General features: G+C 40.8%; 1 protein-coding gene across 1 annotated transcript in view; it reads right to left on the reverse strand.

The window, feature by feature from the left end:
- FAM126A (family with sequence similarity 126 member A) overlaps positions 1 to 14172 on the reverse strand; it is a 155955-nt gene that overhangs the window by 68014 nt on the left and 73769 nt on the right.

Raw genomic sequence — 14172 nt, forward strand, 5'->3', positions numbered from 1 at the left:
ACTGTTCCTACATTTTCTTCTTTTTACTGTATTCTTTACCATGTAAGATGCTTTCCTTTTACTATATAAGCAGCACTGGACCTGCTGTATGTGGGAAAGAGCAGGGTACAAATGTAATAAATAAATAAATACATTTGCATTATTCCAGTCAAGAGAGATGCAATTTATATTGTCCAGCACCACTCAAGTTAGGTCTCTATACAGAAGATGAACCTTTCGGGCCAAATTGAACTTTTTAGATCATGGAAAGGGCTGGGGAGTCTGTGAGAGGTGGATGGCGGGGAGAAGTGGGAAGTGGGATTTCCAACCTAAATAATAACTTCAGTTGCTCAACGTTTCCTCTCTTCCCAACTGCTCCAGAAATTTTAGAGAGACTCAAAGTTAACAAATATATTAGGCATACATTTCTGAGCAACAGTTGTCTAACCAGTCAGCCAACAGTCTAACCATGGAGCAGAGCTATAGTGCTAAATGGACCCCTAAATGGTTTGGTCCCAAAAAGCAACAAGGCAAACGATCCACAAACTCCAATGTGGAAACAGAGCAGAACGATGAGAGATACAAACAAATCTTTATTGTAGAGTTTCAACCTAGTACAATGCCAAATACAGGCTGTGTTTCACCCAAAGGGGCTGCACGTCAGAAGCTATAATATCTTCACCAGTAAACAACTGAGGGGGTCTTTTACTAAAGATTAGCTTGAATTATCTGCAGTAGGGCCCATTTTATTCCTATGGCCCTACTGTAGATAACTCAAGCTAATCTTTAGTAAAAGACCTTCTAAGTGATGTATTTACTATTTTCCACCTTACAAAATTAATTACCAGATTAGTATGGCACCATAGTAGGAAAAACCAGCACAATCAAAGGCGTTCTCTGCAGGAGTTACAGAGAAAGAAACAACAGGTTTTAGCAGTCTGTTGGATATGTGCACAGAAAGAAAGAGAGGAGTCAAAGATATCTCATCGGCTCCTAATCTTGGTGTTAAGGAGGGTGAGAGTTATCTGCAGAGCTTTAGACACTTCTGGCCATAAATAACCATCATGCTGGAGCACCAAGTGGTGGATGAGTCAATTTTAATGTGTTATTGTTATATTATTATTTGTTTGAAGATTAATAAATTTTGTTTTTTTAAGAAAAGATAATTTGGTTCCATTCTTTGGATAGCCTGGCTTATTTTCCCACCTTTTTATTTTTCGTTTCACGCTTCGTGGGATCTATTGAGTTCTCCACTGTTTGTGGATTCTCTTTAGACTGGAGCACCAAGTGGACCACGGAAAGTTTTTCCATAGGCTGGTTGTGGCTCACAGCTATAGTTTGGGAAAAGCCTTTTACAGAGCATCAGCTGCTTTACCTAAAATTGTAGGTCATGCAGCTCCTTGTGACTCTGGGAAAGTCACTTAACCCTCCATTGCCCCTGGTACACAATAAGTACCTGAATATATGTAAACCGCTTTGAATGTAGTTGCAAAAACCTCAGAAAGGTGGTATATCAAGTCCCATTTCCCTTTCCCAAATGGCTAACTTGTATAAGCTCCTGATAACAGGACAAAATGTGTATAATTTTTCTGAACAATCATGCTGCCATCTGATCGCACACTAGTACATGTGGAATAAACTGCAGCTCTTCCATATAATCCAAGTCCCCCCATTTACCCCTCTACAGCTAGTGGTTGGCAAGCCTGACATCATGGTGCCACAGTACATCTGCTGAAACGTTACAGGAAAGCAGAACACATGGTATTTGCCAAGACTCATAAAAATATCAAGTCACTTCTTGGAAACTATTCATGTTTCCAGGGAGAGCAGCACACTGCTCTGCAATCTTTTCAGAATGATTTCCCTAAATTGGCTGGCTCAAGTCCCTCATCCCTTTTGAATTTTCTTTTTTTTAACCTTTAAGACATTGATGACAAAATGTAAACCAATGATCTATATTCCACTGACAATCAGAATATGAAACCCATAGTTTTCAGTAGAAGATTTCATCTTGCTTTAGCACCAATCATGTCCCCAAGTGGTTGGGGTGGCAATACATTAACCCCACATATTCTACGGGCTCTGTCAAAATACCAAGGCACATCCTCTGCCCAGACCATGTGCTTGATCTTACCATAAAGAGTACAAGAATCAGGCGTCAAGCTTAAGGGTAGTAACCAACTTTTAGTCTTAAAATAAACTAAATTACTAGTAAGAAATGAGAATTTGGCTTTTTATTTACAATCAGAATGAGATTTATATATTCATACATAAATGGGAACAGCCAAGTAACACATCATTGTTTAACCAACTCTAACCAGCTGAATTGCTATGCCAATGCAGTCAGGGGAGACATTAAAATATAAGCCTGTAATCATAAATGTGTGCTTTCTCCCCAGGGAGCAATTAGCAGCTCTTTTCTCTTTCCTGTCTACCCTCTGTGGATCCCTGGCAGAAGTGCTAATACTTTTAAATGAACAATGTGGTCTCATGTAAAGAAACATGAAGTTATAAGTCTTTAAGGCAGCATTTCCAAACACTGGGGCAGATGCAGAAAGCTACCGTAAGCAGAAGTGCCTGGTTACTGTGAGGTGTACCCACAGGTTACTAGACACAATGCATAAAAGAGTTCAGTACAAAAGTTAACTCGTGCAGCACACAACACGAGTGCACAGTATGGGGTCCTTTCACTAAGCTGCAGTAAAAACATGGCCCTCGTGCGCCCTTACACAGTTCTTTCCCCATGCGCTAAAGGGCACTTTTACTGAAGCCATTAAAACCTCGCTTTTCTATTTCCCCATTAATGGCTGTGCACTATTTATTTACTTTGATTTTGCTCACACCTTTTTCAGTAATAGCGCAAGATGAGTTACATTCAGGTACACTGGATATTTCTCTGTCCCAGGAGGGCTCACAATCTAAGTTTATACCTGAGGCAATGGAGGGTTAAGGAGTAGCAGTGGGATTTGAACCGACCACCTCTGGATTGCAAGACCAGTGCTCTAACCACTAGGCCACTCCTCCACTCCACTATTGTTACCATTAGCGCACGGTCATTTACAAAAATTACTGCAGGAGCACATACCGCCACCTATTTGTAGGCAATAACAGCTCCTGTGTTACCTAGTGCAAGAAGGCTCTCTCCACCCCTGACATGCCCTCAAAAAAAAAAAAAAAAACCATCACCAAAGATTAGCACGATTAGTGCATGCACTTTCAAAAACTACCGTGTGATGTTTAGAATGTCCCGAAGTAGTCCATTTGACTGCAAACTGCTTAGCAGAACTGCTGTGCGATGGGTAATCAAATTTTTCTACATAAATAAAGGTCAACGTATTACTACTAAGCAAGGATGGCTAATTTAGGGGGTCTTTTACTAAGCTGTGGCAGCGTTTTTAGCACGTGCTAAACGCTAGAGACGCCTATAGGAATATATGGGCATCTCCAGCATTTAGCCTGTGCTAATCATTAGCGCACACTAAAAATGCTACCAGCTTAGTAAAAGACCCCCTTAGATCTGGATTTTGAGGCTCAAGATTTCCACAATCTGAGTCTACTGCCGAAAGGAAAGAGCTCATTCCAGACATACCAGAAGTAAAATGGAAACTAGTTAAGTGGTGCTTAATGACAGCAGATGAGGGATGTTTGGAAGCAGAAAGCTTACTTGTCCCTCATTCCCCTTTGGCTAGCTGTTGAGTCCACAGCATCTCTCATTACAATTATATATAAGGCTGGCTGATGCTGGAAAAGAAGTAGTGTACCTGAAAACCATGTGCTACTACAGAAATTTAATCCAGACTTTTGCTCAGTTTTTTCAGCACATATTCACTTCTGATCATGAGAAAAGGAGAGAAAGGAAGGGACTGAACCTCTGAAACTGCCTTCACCACAATGTAAGGAAACAAGAAGGCAACCGGTCCACTCGATCCAACATGGAAAAGAAGAGAGAAGCAGACATTATGTAGAAAATTAGTTCATTTATTGGTTATCAAAGCTTCCATGATTCACAAACCAATGCCCGACACAGCCATTTTTCACCTGGGAGCTTTGAACAACATAAAGACTGCTTCATTCTTCATCACGTTACAGTGAATCAGTGTATGCATATTGCAGCTATAGGTGTTGCTTCTCCCATAGAAATGGATTGTGGGTTTGTTGTTGTTGTTTTTTTTAAGAGTTTGTGCTTTCCACTACATACAGAAGCTCCACTTCTACAGTACTGAAACTTTCTACAGGCCTTCCTCCATACCTGTATTAATGAGGTGCCTAATATTATATCACTACTTAAGTACATAAGTATTGCCACACTGGGACAGACCGAAGGTCCATCAAGCCCAGCATCCTGTTTCCAATAGTGGTCAATCCTGGTCACAAATACCTGGCAAGATACCAAAAAACCTCAATACATTTTATGCTACTTACCACAGAAATAAGCAGTGGATTTTCCCCAAGTCCATTTTAATATGGACTTTTCCTTTAGGAAGCCGTCCAAACCTTTTTTAAACCTCACTAAGCTAACCGCCTTTACCACACTCTCTGGCAACAAATTCCAGAGTTTAATTACACGTTGCGTGATGAAAGATTTTCTCAGAATAGTTTTAAATTTACTACTTTGTAGCTTTATCGCATGCCCCCTAGTCCTAGTATTTTTGGAAAGAGTAAACACACGCTTCACATCTACCCGTTCAACTCCACTCATTTTATAGACCTCTATATCATATCTCCCCTCATCCGTCTTCTCCAAGCTGAAGAGCCCTAGCCGCTTCAGCCTTTCCTCATAGGGAAGTCATCCCATCCCCTTTATCACTTTCAATCGCCCTTCTCTGTACCTTTCCTAATTCCAATATGTCTTTTTTGAGATGTGGTGACCAGAACTGAACACAATGGAGTGATACAAAAGGCATTATAACGTCCTCATTTTTGTTTTCCATTCCTTTCCTAATACCTAACATTCTATTTGCTTTCTTAGCCACTGCAGAACACTGGGCAGAGGGTTTCAATGCTATCATCAATGACGACGCCTAGATCCCTTTCTTGGTCGGTGACTCCAAATGTGGAACCTTGCTTTAAGTAGCTATAATTCGGGTTCCTCTTTCCCACATACATCACATTAAACATCATTTGAAATTTAGATGCCCAGTCTCCAAGTCTCGTAAGGACCTCTTGTAATTTCTCACAATCCTCCTGCGATTTAATAACTTTGAATAATCATTATACGCAGGTACTTTCTCTGTCCCCAGAGGGCTCACAATCTAAGTTTTTGTACCTGGGGCAATGGAGGGTTAAGTGACTTACCCAAGGTCCAAGGAGCTGCAGTGGGAATTGAACCCAGGATGCCAGGCTCAAAGCCCGCTACACTAACTATTAAGCTACTCCTCCAACCCTACCTGTGACTAGAGCTGCCTTCCACCCCAACTGCCAGATGAAGGGGAAAGGGACTACAGAACTGTAGACAGAGGTTTTAAACTCTGAAAAAGTGTTTTGACATATAAACCTGTCATTTTGCCATTTGAAACAACCTGAGTCTGAGCACATCTCACAGGGCTGCCTAAGCATACGGGCACAAAGTATGTTTAAAGTTTACCAATGGCTCAATCTAACCTTATCCACAACAGATGAAAGAATTCCTAAATTTTCTAGCCCTGTTCTCCGCTACATTTCACTCTGAATTTCTATGGTTAGTTTTAGAAGGTTTTAGATACATAGAATGGGCTAATACATGGAAAAATAGGCTGTACTGTAATGACGGGCTACATCTTTTTGTGACGGGAAAAAGGATCCTTGGGGCGAAATTCAGACATTATGTTTCTAGAGATTAAAACTAGAGGGCGGGGTGACAAAAGGAAACAAGGGAATTCAGAAAGTCACCTCCAAAATAAACATGGTGGCATAGGGGAAGCGCATTCTAAATATAGAAAACCACCTAAACTCACTAAACACTGAGTGGAGGAGTGGCCTAGTGGTTAGGGTGGTGGACTTTGGTCCTGGGGAACTGAGGAACTGAGTTCGATTCCTGGCACAGGCAGCTCCTTGTGACTCTGGGCAAGTCACTTAACCCTCCATTGCCCCATGTAAGCCGCATTGAGCCTGCCATGAGTGGGATAGCGCGGGGTACAAATGTAACAAAAAAAAAAAAAAAAAAAACAACACACGGAAAGCAATGAGCACAAATGCTTGTAGTCTAGGTAAAAAGGTTCAAGACTTGAAAGCCCTGATATTTGAACAAAACTTGGATACTGTTGCTATTACAGAGATGTAGTTCAATGATTCCCATGAATGGGATGTGACCATACCAGGCTATAATCTTTTTAGGAAGGATAGAGAGAGCCGTAGAGGTGGTGGAGGAGTGGTGCTGTATGAGAGAGACAATATCAGAGCGGCTGAAATGTGGGAACTTGGGGGAAAGGAAGCAGCTTTATGGATCATCCTCAAAAAAGATGGAACCTGTATCCACACGGGGGTTACCTACAGACCTCTGGGACAAAACTGAGAAGCTAGACAAGGATCTGATAGAAGCTATTCAAAAGATTGGTATGAAAGTGGAGGTGCTACTGTTGAGAGATTTCAATTTGTCTGATGTGGATTGGAATGTCCTCTCTGCAGAATCGGAAAGAAGTAGGGAGATTGTGGACGCCTGTCAAAGTGCCTTGCTCAAATGGTGACGGAACCCACGAGGGAAGGGTCAATGCTGGATCTAGTGCTCACGAATGGAGGAAGGGTTTCCAATATCCGGGTGTGTGCTCACCTATGTAATAGTGAACATCACACGATATGGTTTGATATAAGGGCAAAGGCGGAATGCGGACACAAAACTCAAAGTACTGGATTTCAGATGTACTGATTTTGATAAAATGGGGGAATACCTGAAGGAGCTGTCGGCGTGGGAAGGCATAGGAGAAGTAGAAAATCAGTGGTCAAATATGGCAACTGATCTTTACACAAGGAAAGGAAACAAAAACAAGAGAAACAGGAAATCTATATGGTTCTCCAAAGAAGTAGCTGAAAAAATAAGAGCAAAAGAGGCTTTTTCAAGAAATACAAAAGAATGCAATGAGAGGATCACAGAAAAGATTACCAGATTAAACTCAAAGAAGGGAAATATGGCTAGCGAAAGCAAAAGCAGAAGAAAAAAATGGCTAAATAGCTAAAGATGTAAAGAGAGGTGACAAGACCTTTTCCAGATACATTGGAGAAAGGAGAACAGATAGGAATGGAATTGTAAGACTGAAAGATGCTAAGAATGGCTATGTGGAGAGTGATGAGGATAAAGTGAATGTGTTAAACTATTACTTCTCTTTGGTGTTCACGGAGGAAAATCCTGGAGGAGGACCGCGGTTTGCTGCCGAGGGAATATCTGGGAATGGTATGGATACTGTGCTGTTTACGGAAGAAAGAGTTTATAAACAGCTTGAGAATCTGAAGGTAGACAAAGCTATCGGGCTGGATGGGATACATCCCAGGATACTGGCGGGACCTCTTAAAGATTTAACAGATCTTTAGAGACGGGAGAGGTTCCGCGAGATTGGAGACAAGCGGATGTGGTCCCTCTTCATAAAAAGTGGAGACAGGGAAGAAGTAGGAAACTACAGAGCAGTAAGTCTCACGTCAGTGGTAGGAAAAATAATGGAGTCGCTGCTGAAAGAAAGGATAGTACAAACCATGAGAAGAGATCTCCAAAAGTTAGAAGAATGGTTGAGGGTCTGGCAGTTAAAATATAATTAGTGTGCTCTATTAGACGTTAGTTAAAATTTAAATGCCAAGAAGTGTAGAGTGATGCACTTGGGATGCAGAAACCCAAAAGAGATACCAAATAGGAGGGGAGAGATTAGTAAACGCGACTCAGGACAGAGACCTTGGGGTGTTGGTGTCGGAGGATATGAAGGTGAAGAAACGATGTGACAAGGCAACGGCCGTGGCCAGAAGGATGCTAGGCTGCATAGAGAGGGGTATAACCAGTAGAAAAAAAGGAAGTGTTGATGGCCCTCTACAAGTCATTGGTCAGGCCCCACTTGGAGTATTGTGTTCACTTTTGGAGGCCGTATCTTGCTAAAGATGTAAAAAGACTGGAAGCGGTGCAAAGAAAAGCTACAAAAATGGTATGGGGTTTGCATTTCAACCCGTATGAGAGACTTGCCAATCTGAACATGTATACCTTGGAGGAAAGGAGAAACAGGGGTGACATGATATAGATGTTCAAATATTTGAAAGGTATTAATCCACGAACAAACCTTTTCTGAAGGCGGGAAGGTGGGAAGAACTAGACATGAATTGAGGTTGAAGGGGGGCAGATTCAGGAGTAATGTCAGGAAGTATTTTTTCACAGAAAAGGTGGTAGATACGTGGAATGCCCTCCCGCGGGAGGTGGTGGAGATGAAAACGGTAATGGAATTCAAATGTGTGGAATAAACACAAAGGAATCCTGTTTAGAAGGAATACATCCACAGAACCTTAGTGGAGACTGAGTGGCAACGTTGCTAATTGGGAAGCTAAACAAGTGCCGGGCAGACTTCTACGGTCTACGCCCTGATCGTAACTGAATAGATATGGATGGGCTTGAGTGTAGAATTTAAGGGGTTTCGACATTAGCTTCAGAACTTTTAGTACAAGAAGAGTGCTGGGCAGACTTCTACGGTCTGTGCTCTGAGAATAACAAGGACAAATCAAACTCGGGTATACATATAAAGTATCACATACCATGTAAAATGAGTTTATCTTGTTGGGCAGACTGGATGGACCATTCAGGTCATTATCTGCCATCATTTACTATATTACTATGCCAGAAGAGTTGAACTGAAAACATACCTCTTAAAAACTTTATAACTAAGTGAACTATCCATGTTCTTTCCGCTTCCTAACTGCAAACCAGTCTTGTCATTTTCAACCTAATTGTAAACTGTAAGCTACTTTGAGCCAAAACCTGTTTTCGGGTAACAGTAGGATGGGTAGATAAGTAAATAGATAAAACTCCTTTTCCCAAAGAAAAATGCATTGGGTCACATTTTGAGTAGCTCATTTCTCTAAGTCGAAATCCAATCTGACCCATTTTCAAACTTGTGGTGTCTTTAATGGTTTTTCCTCTCATGCCAAGTTTCACCACTCAATTTTTGAAGAGTTACTTTACCCAAAAAGACATTCAACCTCTTTTGTATAATTTTTTTCCAATTTCAGTTTGGTTGAAAAGACAAAAAAAAAAAACCCCACACCTTCTAGATCGGCCTTCATGTATTTTAGAAATTCCGTAAAGGCAAACAAACATGATTTCAGAATAAAGCATCCTTCAGATCTGAAATGCAGCCTACTTTACATGTAAAGGAATCCCTCAGCACAATGATTTAAGAGCAGTGGAACTCATAATGAAGCTGCACTGCCACATAACAGAGAACAGTGCCCTACTGTGAAGAACAAAACACTGCTCAGCAGTTGAGAATTCACTGACAGACAGCTGAAGAATTCACACAAATTTATGAGCAAGTGGAAATAATTTTGGAGAATGAGTTTTGGATAAGGGAATCAATTGCCTGGCAGACAGATGCACGCTTCTGTCCCTTTTCTAACAGGAACTGGATGTGGGACTCCACAGAGCAAATGTTCAGGTAGCATAACAGGTGCTTTAATGGCTTGAAACTGTACAGATCCTGGCGTACAAACCTTATCTCCTCTTTCTACAGGAATTGCTGAAAACTAGCTCCTGTGGCAGATGCCTGCCTGGCAGCACTAAGAATAAATGCACTGTTTTAACAAGTGGATTTTGTTGACAAAAAAAAATAGTATGAATAAAATAAAAACATGTGTCATGAGAAATTTAAGGTTAGCTTAGAAATCTAGTCAAAAGTTAGTTTGTGATCAAGACATCAAATAAAATCTGTAGCTCTCATGAATGGCTCATCATATTTGTCAAGAGGCGAAACGGAGTTCATGTCCAAAATAGTGCCTTTGCGCAAAGAAAGGTCAGAATTACACACTCAAAAACATTCATAGTTATGAACTACTTTCCTTATAAAATATGTTTCAAGATGGGCCCGAGATCGGGGCGTGTCAAGATGGCGGCCGGAGCGTTCGTGGATCGCTCACGGTACTTTTGCTGGGAGCCTAATTTTTGTGTTTTTCCTCTCAACTGAAATGCCTCACACCAAAAGGAAGGGGCTAGTTAAGGTAGTCAAGGGCCTGACGCCAGCGGCCCGAACTTCCTCCCCATCCCAACAAACACTGGACCGATTCGCGACGCCTATCCAAGGAAATAGGGCGAGCGAAGCTGAATTGGGAGCTATTGGAGGAGCCATATCTCCCTCAGCACTGGAAATATCTCTTTCGCCGCCAGATAATCGACCTCCGCCGCCAGCGATTTCGGGGCGGAGGGAGGAGGATGAAGCCACTACGGAAGGCGTGTTGGACCAAACCTCAGATGGCGCTAACTCCCCCCCGAACGCTGAGGATATTTCTTTGGAGGGGAACCCTCCGGCGGAGATAAATCTGCAGATGATATGGAAGATACTGCAGGGTTTGAGCCAGACGGTAACAAAATCTGCTCGAGAGACTTCTCTGTTAGTAAGTAAAATTGACTCTCTGACTAATTCCCTTGAAAAAACTAAGCAGGAATCGGTCTTACAAACTGAAGTACTTCAGCAGGAAGTTAAATCTTTAAAATCTGTGACTGAATCTTTAGTAAGAGATAAAATAGTAATCCACAAGAAAATTGAACAGTTTGAGAACTTTAATAGAAGATTGAATCTCAGAATATTGAATTTCCCCTGGATTAAAGAACTGAGTCCTATTGAAATGTTCAAGAAATATTTAAAAGAAATCTTGTTATATCCAGATTCAGCTATTCCTCCTTTAAATAGAATATATTACCTTCCAATTCCTTTGCAAGCTGAATCGGGAGACAAGGGTAAAACAACTGAAATGGGGAATATAACTTTGGACCCTCAAGCACAACTGGACATTTCAGTAATATTAGACTCATCTCTATCTGAAATTGAACAGCGCAGAACTCTTTTGATATCTTTTGTTTTTGAACAGGATTTGAATGCTGTGCTGAAGTTATATTTCAAAAATGCTTTAAAAACCTTTTGTGGCCAAAGATTGTGGATATACCCGGATGTTTGTAAGACAACTCAGGACAGGAGAAAGATATTTCTTTCATATAGAGAAGAGACCCGAGCTTTGGGGGCAACATATTTACTTGCTTACCCATGTAAATGTCTGGTTAAATATATGGGAGTAAAATATATATTTTTTGAACTGGAACATCTTAAAGCATTCTTAGCGATGAAAAAATTAGCCATTACACCTGCAAAATAATTGATGTTATCAGATTATCAATAGTAGTAAGGGTAAGATAGGCCAGGCCATAAACGATTATTTTCTTTTTCTTCTTTGAGATCTCCTATAATCTAATTCACGTTCCCCCTGGAAGTTATAGTTGTGGTCTAATTAATTGTATAACCTGTTCTTACTTGGTGAATTTGTGTATTTGCAAATTATTAATAATATAATTGTTTAGATTATTGATCAAGGTATACAATGTATTACTATTTACATGTTTTACGTGTAAAAAATTTTGAAATCTAATAAAAAAAAAAAAAAATGTTTCAAGATAACCTCAATTGTGATTTCCTACGTCTAAAGAGAATCTGAAAAGATGTAGCTCACTGGGTCTGTCCATGGGCTTTATTTTATTTTTTTAAATTGAAGTCTTTATTAAAGTTTCGGAGAATTAACAAGTTATGTACATTTAAGTAACAGTCAACAGAGTCAAAGTAGCATAGCTTTTAAATCTTATAGAACCCCAGGTAGCACAGTAAGGAACTCCCAAAGAATAGGTAACAGCACACAATTAACTTTGAAATTTATCTGACAAGTACTAAGTATCCCAACCTCCCCTCCCAACCCCCCCAAAAAATAAGGGGGGAGGGGAGGGAAGAAGGAACCCCCCCTCACCTCCAGCCCTCAACAAGAACAGTTGGAAATAAGGGTGCCAAATAGCTTCCCATTTAGATATCATTATACAGCGTTGAGCCCAAAGCCTCTCCATTTCGCACATGTACTATAGCTTATTAAGCCACTTAACCACTGAAGGAACCTGCGGGGACTTCCATGAAGCAGCCAAAGTAACCCTGGCCGCCAACATAGCTTGACGAACCAGTAGAGATTGTGAAGTAGTCAGGCCAGGCGGTTTCTTAGGAAAAAGAAAAAACTCAGGAGACCACTTTATTAGCTTAGAGAGCCACCTCTGGAGTCTGTACTACACCAACTTCCAGAAGGCTCGAACTTTAACACAAGTCCACCAAAGATGTCCCATGGTGCCCTCCTGCCCACAGCCTCTCCAACACAATGAAGACACCTTCGGAAACATATGATGAAGGCATAGAGGAGTCAGATACCACCTATATAAAACTTTTAGTGCATTTTCTTTAAATGGTATAGAGATAGAAATCCTGGACAAAGCACATTCCATAAAGTTCCAATCATCATCACCCAATGTCACCCCCAGCTCCCGATGCCAACGCACTCTATACTCAACAGGGGCCCGAACCCGCCAACACTGAAAAGCGTACAAACAAGTGATCAAACCCCTTGTCCCCTTAGAATCCTCACACGGGTCTTCCAAGAAAGAATCCTCTCGCAAAACTTTTGCCTTTATTCCCCCAGCAGAAAGAAAGTGCTTCACTTGTGTATAAGCAAAAATATCCTTAGAAGAAATTGCATAAGTTTCGGTCAAGCTATGGAACGGAATAAAGGCATCCTCATCAAAAAATTGGCCCCAGGTCTCCAGACCCACTGAGAACCAATTCGTAAAAGTCCCGGATTCAAGGCCTGGAGGGAAAAGTGGATTATTAATTACTGGTGTAAGCTTAGAAAGTATCAAGTCCTGCTTAACATATAAGCTATCCCAATAATGAAAAGTTATCAAAATTGAGGGACAATCTATACTTCCGAGGAAGCCATATCAATGAAAGCAACTGACACGCCAACCAAGTCCTGTTCCAAGTCAATCCACCTCTTATGGGGGCTTGCATGATACCACTCAATGGCAGCCTGTGCCTGAGCAGCTTTATAATACCAGTACACATTCGGAACACCTAACCCACTCTTTTTTTGGTCCCGATATAACAACGTTCTAGAAAGACGCGGCTTTTTATTGGATCAAATGAAATGAAGAAGGCGATTCTGAATGCCCGAAAGGAGCGAGACAAACAGAGGAAGGACTTGAAAGAGATACATCAAGCGTGGCAGCACGTTCATTTTCAATGTAGCAATCCATCCAAACCACGATAACTCAATGGCACCCCAAGCCTCCAAATCTTTATATAAATCCCTCATCATTTATCATTTATTCATTTTATATACCGTTTCTTATTGCTGGTGCAAAACAGAACTGTTTACATTTTTAAAAAAATACAACCCATACATACAAACAAATAAGAACTCCAATCATTGACAGAAAAGCACAGCAACCCAAAATGACCAAGAAGGACATAACTAGTAAAATCTACAAATTAAATACAGTTAAGCCTGAACTCCTGCACCTTCTCTACTATCATAAGTTCTATTCAATACAGTTTATGAAGAGAAAAGTTTTCAGAAGTTTTCAAAAGTGAATGTAGGACTTATCTAATCTAATCAAAAGAGGAGGATAATTAGCTGATAATAATTCAGAGAATTTGCTAGTAAGGAAAATCCCCAAATATTTAATACCTCGGGTCACCCAGCAAAATGAAAAGGCTTCTTGTAAGGACGCTAAAATTGGGCCAGAAATACCCACTGCCATGGCCTCCGATTTAGACATATTAAGCTTAAAACCAGAGACAGAGGAATATTCCGTTAGAAGCTTAATCAGATTAGGCAATGAAATTAAAGGTTTAGTTAGAGAAAGCAATATATCATCAGCAAACATTGCCAACTTATATGCCCTCCCGCGAGAGGTGGTGATGAAAACGGTAACGGAATTCAAACATGCGTGGGATAAACATAAATGAATCCTGTTCAGAAGGAATGGATCCTCAGAAGCTTAGCCAAGATAGGGTGCCAGAGCTAGTGCTGGGCAGACTTCTACGGTCTGTGCCCTGAAAATGGCAGATACAAATCAAGTTAAGGTATACACAAAAAGTAGCACATATGAGTTTATCTTGTTGGGCAGACTGGATGGACCATGCAGGTCTTTTTTCTGCTGCCATCTACTATGTTACTATT

This window comes from Microcaecilia unicolor, chromosome 1 (assembly GCF_901765095.1).
Source record: "Microcaecilia unicolor chromosome 1, aMicUni1.1, whole genome shotgun sequence".
Lineage (NCBI taxonomy): Eukaryota > Metazoa > Chordata > Amphibia > Gymnophiona > Siphonopidae > Microcaecilia > Microcaecilia unicolor.